The sequence below is a fragment of the Schistocerca nitens genome, chromosome 7 (genome assembly GCF_023898315.1).
Source record: "Schistocerca nitens isolate TAMUIC-IGC-003100 chromosome 7, iqSchNite1.1, whole genome shotgun sequence".
NCBI lineage: Eukaryota > Metazoa > Arthropoda > Insecta > Orthoptera > Acrididae > Schistocerca > Schistocerca nitens.
In genome coordinates this window covers 187,118,582-187,124,581 of record NC_064620.1, presented here as the reverse complement: position 1 = coordinate 187,124,581, position 6,000 = coordinate 187,118,582, and positions in this window count along the sequence as shown.

The window sequence follows — 6,000 nt, the reverse complement described above, 5'->3', positions numbered from 1 at the left end:
TACTTTAGAAGTGTTCACTGGAAAAGTGTCCTACGAAATAACAGTACAAGATATGTAATAATACAACGTTATTAAGCGAAGGCAAATGAAACTGAGAAAATTTGGAGACAACTTAACAGATTTATCAGAAGACACAGAGGGCCAAGTGGGTTCTTATCAATCTAATTTTTCACGGGAATGATACCTCTGACTGTGAGCCACGCGCGAGAACTAGAGGGCGTGCGCGGCGGAGATATGGTTAGCGGCTGTCTGGTCTGCCGGAGAGCAGGTATGCAACTATGACTCGGCCAGACGCCAGTAAGTGAGGAACCATTCCGAGTGAAAACGCACAGGGCTGGGGGCCAGATGTCGTGCCGACGTTGCGAGGCAGTTGGCCCTCTAGCATCGTAGATGAAGTCACCCATAAAGTTATTGGGATGTACCGTGTGGTGCTGATCTGCGCAACGTCTAGCTCTGGATTTCATGCACCTTTAATGAGAGCGTGCATAGATGAATGCACATGCCTACTACGAAAACAGCATAGCGTTAGTGAGTCTTTTTATTGTCTGTGATGTGGCATTGTAGTGGTATGTGTAAGGTGACATGTAAGCCAAGTCTAGATTCAAACAGCGAACCCTGCGGTGGTAATTTCATACGTTCTGTTATGAGAAACATCACAGTTCATCCGGTCATTTGATTCACTCGTGCTTGCCTTCTGGTCGAAATTACTAGCTTATATGAATACGATGCAAAGCATACAGTATAGTAATCTTGTGTGTTTGATGTTCTGTGAGTAACTTTGAATGTCAGTCCAGGCCAAATAGTTCAGTTAAACTCCTTACAGTTTTCATTCAGCTGTCGTGGTTCTTAATAGGAACAAGTAACCATGTTATCATGCACTATTGGCAGAGAAAAGTGCTTCAAACTTGGTTGTAAAGCTGATGGTCTCAGTTACCTTGCGCAGTCATTGTAGTGCCTTGAGCTGGGGGTTGAATGCCCTTTTCATTATGCTAATTTCGTTCACTAATGGCACTTGGCGCGCAAGGACTGTCATAGTAAGCAAATAAAATTAGACCTTGTAGTTGGCTGTAGCCGTTCTGGAAGACGAAATGCCTTGGAAAAAAAAGAAAATAGAAAAGAAGCCATTGAATTATCTCGAGAGGGTAGTTGCTCCGAAGTTTACGTTTTAAAGTATACTTGTCTTGTAATTATGCTATTGAATCAGAAGGTCTCCTGGAAGCATATTTGAATTTTTAAGCATTGAATATTACAAATGTCAAACTGTTGGTGATCTTTTAGCTCCAGTGTCCAAAGTTCTTAAAAAATACTACATTACCTTCTTACTGTGCCATCATTTAGGATTTTAGGCTGTTTACTTTGGGCCTAGAAACGGTAAAAAGCAAAATGTGAAATGTAGTTTTGAATCTAGCGGTTGTGACTGCCTTTTTATTCGAGTAAGTTCTTGCTGCCGAAGGTGGCTCCCTAAGGAACATTTTATCAAAATGTCCGTTAACAGCACAACCCAGATGTAAATAAGTCTGTTATTGTTGAATCGTAAATTATTCCTTGGCTGAAGGAGATTATCTGAAGATTCTTGTCCATCAGTTCACTGACGTAAAAGTTGATATTTTAAATAAATGTTGGCTGAGTTTCGTCGCGTCATTGTGAACTGTGTTTTCAATATAATTTGTTCACAGGTGTAGCCGACATACATATTGATTAAGTGTATATATATTGATTAAGTGTAAGGGTCATATTTAAACCTCGACTATATCCTGACACCAGCAGGTACGTATTAGTTAATATATATAAAAATAATTTCAGTTTTCATTTAATATGTTTTAGAATTTGAATATACGCAAATGAGAAAGGTATTTTCTGCGTTGCAATCACATGAGTTACCTGTGTAACTTTGGTGATTAGGAAACATACTAATTTACTTGTACACTAATTGAGCATAAACTTCATGTAACAGACTGCCATCACCTCTTAATGAATTAAAGATTCATTAAAAGTTTTTCAGGAATTAGAACAAGTTCTAAGTTGCGCATTATACACATGAACACTATGGGTCAGCAACCTTGTAGGTGATGACTCGTCACATAGTACTGTTGATGATCAACTGTTGTACATTAAGCATCTTTATAACAAATAGTATATGTTGTTCAGACTGTGATTAATTAACTAGAAATATGCTATGTGAATACACTTATGGGTATTATGGACACTGATGAGCTGGCATTATGCTGCCCAGGTCATGAACTGACAGCTAGTGGACAACTGGCAGATAAAATTTGATTCACAATATCAAATAAGTTGTGCTGTATACTGCTTTACCCATCCTCATTATTCCAATTCTCATAAGATTAACACAATTTTCAGAAGAGAGTGTACTCTACCTCCCATTAAAGGAATTATTTTCATTTACAATCCTGTTTTATCATGAGATAGTTACTGGTGTTAATTAGTTTTATACTCCTTGGGTAATATGCTTCCTTATAACTTTCTTTCCATTTCATCTCCTGTAAACTATTCTTAAAAACATTTGTTCTGGAGCTATCAATTATTATAACGGATTTTCACTGAGAAGTATCCACACTCTACAGTACTATGTTATTTATCCTAACTTTTCATAAAGATCAGAGAGAGCACTTTTACTTAGTGAACAGTTATTTTCTTACTTAGAGCTTCACTAAAGTAAACATGGTCAGTTAGATTCCTACTGTTTCTATCAACAAGTGTAGGAAAGTAATTATTGGGATCAAATTTTAGGATCGTAGTAAGGTTTTCAAATAATTTTTCCTGCCGGAATCCCTTAGAAAACCTACACTGAAGTCACCACAGACTTACAAATGAAAAGCACCAGTTTGCTTTTTTTCTACTTTATTTTTTATGGTTAACCGATTTTCGGCTTACAAGGACATCTTCAGACATTTACTGAAGGTGGCCTTGTAAGCCGAAAACCGGTTAACAATAAAAGTAATATTGTAGAACAAAAGCAAACTGGTGCTTTTCGTTTATTATAAAGTTGTTGTACCAAGAACCGACGAAAGATTCTGTTAACATTACAGCAGACTAATAACTGCTTGGTGTTGTCTAACAGATAGCACAATAAGGAATCCAGATTCCTCAAAAATAAACCTAATTAGGATCTATGTGCAGTTACAATGAAAAGAGAACTACTTTTCAGTATTAACTCAGAAGCACACCCTTCTATGTGCAGATCACTATAAAATTTACTTGTCTCTATGTTTTTGAACTTATACTCTGTCTTAACATATGTAGCAACTCATTTCCCCATATTACTTCTGCATGAGTAAGTTGCTGTATTGTAATCATTCATATGAAATTTATCTGTCCATATGGTTATGTGGTGCGCTGACAGGCAAAGTACGTTTTTCTTTTCAGAGCTCTCTAAATTTTCCAAAGAAACAAGAATCTCTTATGTCTAATTACTCAGTCCTCTAATATATGTGTGAAATAAGCTTACCCTACTTTTCTATGCATTCTTAAGCATTTTGTGGGACTGTTCTGTTATTTTCACTTCTTTAAAAACAGGGTGCCTGAATCTTGATTATAATCTAAGAAACGTACCACAGGGATCTTATTATGTGTAATGGTGGTATATTATGTGCAAGAAGCTCAGCCAGCTTATCTTTCTCTCTCCTATTCAAGTGTAGTCCAAGATTTCATTTCAGTCAGTACTGTAATTCTTCACCACATTCACAAATGACAACAATGTCATTAGGAAAACTATGAAATTCATATATTGAAGGTAAAGACGGCATCCATGCTTTATGCCATTTTTAATCTAAGCAGATCTCTATTGACCTTCGAATTTTCCATCTTCACTTTTGGATCTTGAAGACCTTGTATACAGATTACCATAAAAACTGCAAGACCCTGAAGAAAAAATGTAACAAATAACAAAGTGACATGAAGGATACTACATATTTCCATAAGCAGATGGTAAAAATTTCAAAGCAATCGTACAACATAGGTAGGAGCAAAGCTGTCTACTCGTACGTTCTTATATATGGGAGGACTGCGCAGAGGGTTTCTAATACAGAAATTGGAAACGAATTATTTGTGAGAATGTCGTGTTGTACCTCATGTGAAATTCTGTACTTAGCAGCGATAAAACCTAGAGACTGAAAGTTTATCAAGTTGTACACAACCATTACAAGAGTCGAAGGACACTAAAGGGAAACTGGAGTGACATACGAATGTAGCCTACTCCTGGTATTCTTCAGTCTGTACCCTGAACAAGCACTGAAAGAAAATATGAAGTAATTTTGAAAATGAATTAAAGTTCGTGGAGGAGTAATAACACTCTGAGTTTTGTCAATGGCGGACATCTATCACATACGGCAAAGGATTTCGAAGATCATTTGAACGGAATGGATAATGTCTTGAAATGAGGTTGTAAGATAAACTTTACCTCAAGAAAGGAGAGAATAACGAAACGGAATCAAATCACGTGGTGCTGAGGGAATTAGATTATGAAGTTAGACATTAAACATAGTTGATTTGTGCTACTGCTTGACCAGCAAAATAAATGGTGATGATCCGAGTAGGAAAAGGATATAAAATGCATATTCACTTACTCATTACAATCTTCCAGGCTGTTATGCCGTCATTCGATCAATTTCTTCTTTTTGTTGTTAGTAGAGAGTCGTGTTGTACATCGAATCTTCGAAAAACTTGTAACCAGTCTTGAAGATGTCCTCCGCAGACGGGGACGAAACTTTGTCTACCAGCAGGTAGTCCACGCGACACGGTGTGATAGTCCGGAATGATTTAATGACTGAGACATTTCCGAACGTGGAAGTTTACATCTTACAAAATGCAGACTGGCGAAAGAAAATTCTGAGAAGGAGAAGCATGCCAAAATGGGTGTCATCGCCTACTACATCCCAGTACGTCGATACGAGTACCAATCGGCAATCAACGATATTACAGAAATCAGGGACGCCACTTCAGCATTGCCACAAGATGATTACGTGACACGTTGGGCTTCTATACGGTGACATACTGGATCATGGCGGTATAAAATGACAGAGCTGGCCCATTTAGCATTGGCCTTGAGATGTAGGGTCCTCTAAAGTGAGCTACTGCAATGAGTTCCGGAGAAGCTGGTTCAGTTAGCAACGTCATTACGCACCATTCAGCGGCACCATTTGCCGTAAGTCCCGTCTTTAGCACCATGGGCCCCAGGGTTGAACTGGTACGATCATAGCCACTGCCCGCGTAGAGACTGGCACCACTGGTGGCCTCCAGAGTCCGGGGTTCACTCCATGGTTGACATCGCCTTCGCCACTAGTCGCTGACAGGTAGACTGCGGCCACCACACACCGCAGTCTGAATTACGGCAACGCCACAAGCATTGGTTCAGTGGCCATTTGCCATAGAGCCGCCCGGATGTAAAATCGCTTCACTCCAAACAACGCTGCGTCATTTACAGTTGCGACAGGGATCCTGTCAGCGTACCGAGACCAAGGATCATGGATTCGAGGTCCAGTCTTTGGATCATCACTTTACTCCACTCGATATTAATAAATGTATTTGGTTGCAATATGGGAACTACTGAATTTAAATCTGCTCCTCGCCAGGAAACACTCTCGCTCAGAGTGGGATGTCGGAATTGTCAGTGTTATAAGCCTTCACCTGCTCCAGATGGGGGCGACGCTACATAAGATGTCGACACACAAATTTAAGTGATCTTTCTCTTAGAGTGTCGGTGGCAACCTTGTAAGTGGTGCAGTAGTGCACTGCTGCTTGGTGATGCCAGATGCTGTTGCATCACACTGCCTGAGTAGATGGTGTAGACAGGGCAGTGAAGGCAGCGGCTCGGTGTCTGCTCAGCGCCACACGAACAGGAATCATCCTTGTAGTATTATGTTCAATACCACCCCATGGGCGTCTTCAATTTGGCAGCGGCGTGGCAGATTACCATTTCAACCCTGGGGCCCATCGGTGCTAAAGACCCAATGCTGTGTGCCCATTGAGCCATGCCTTCAG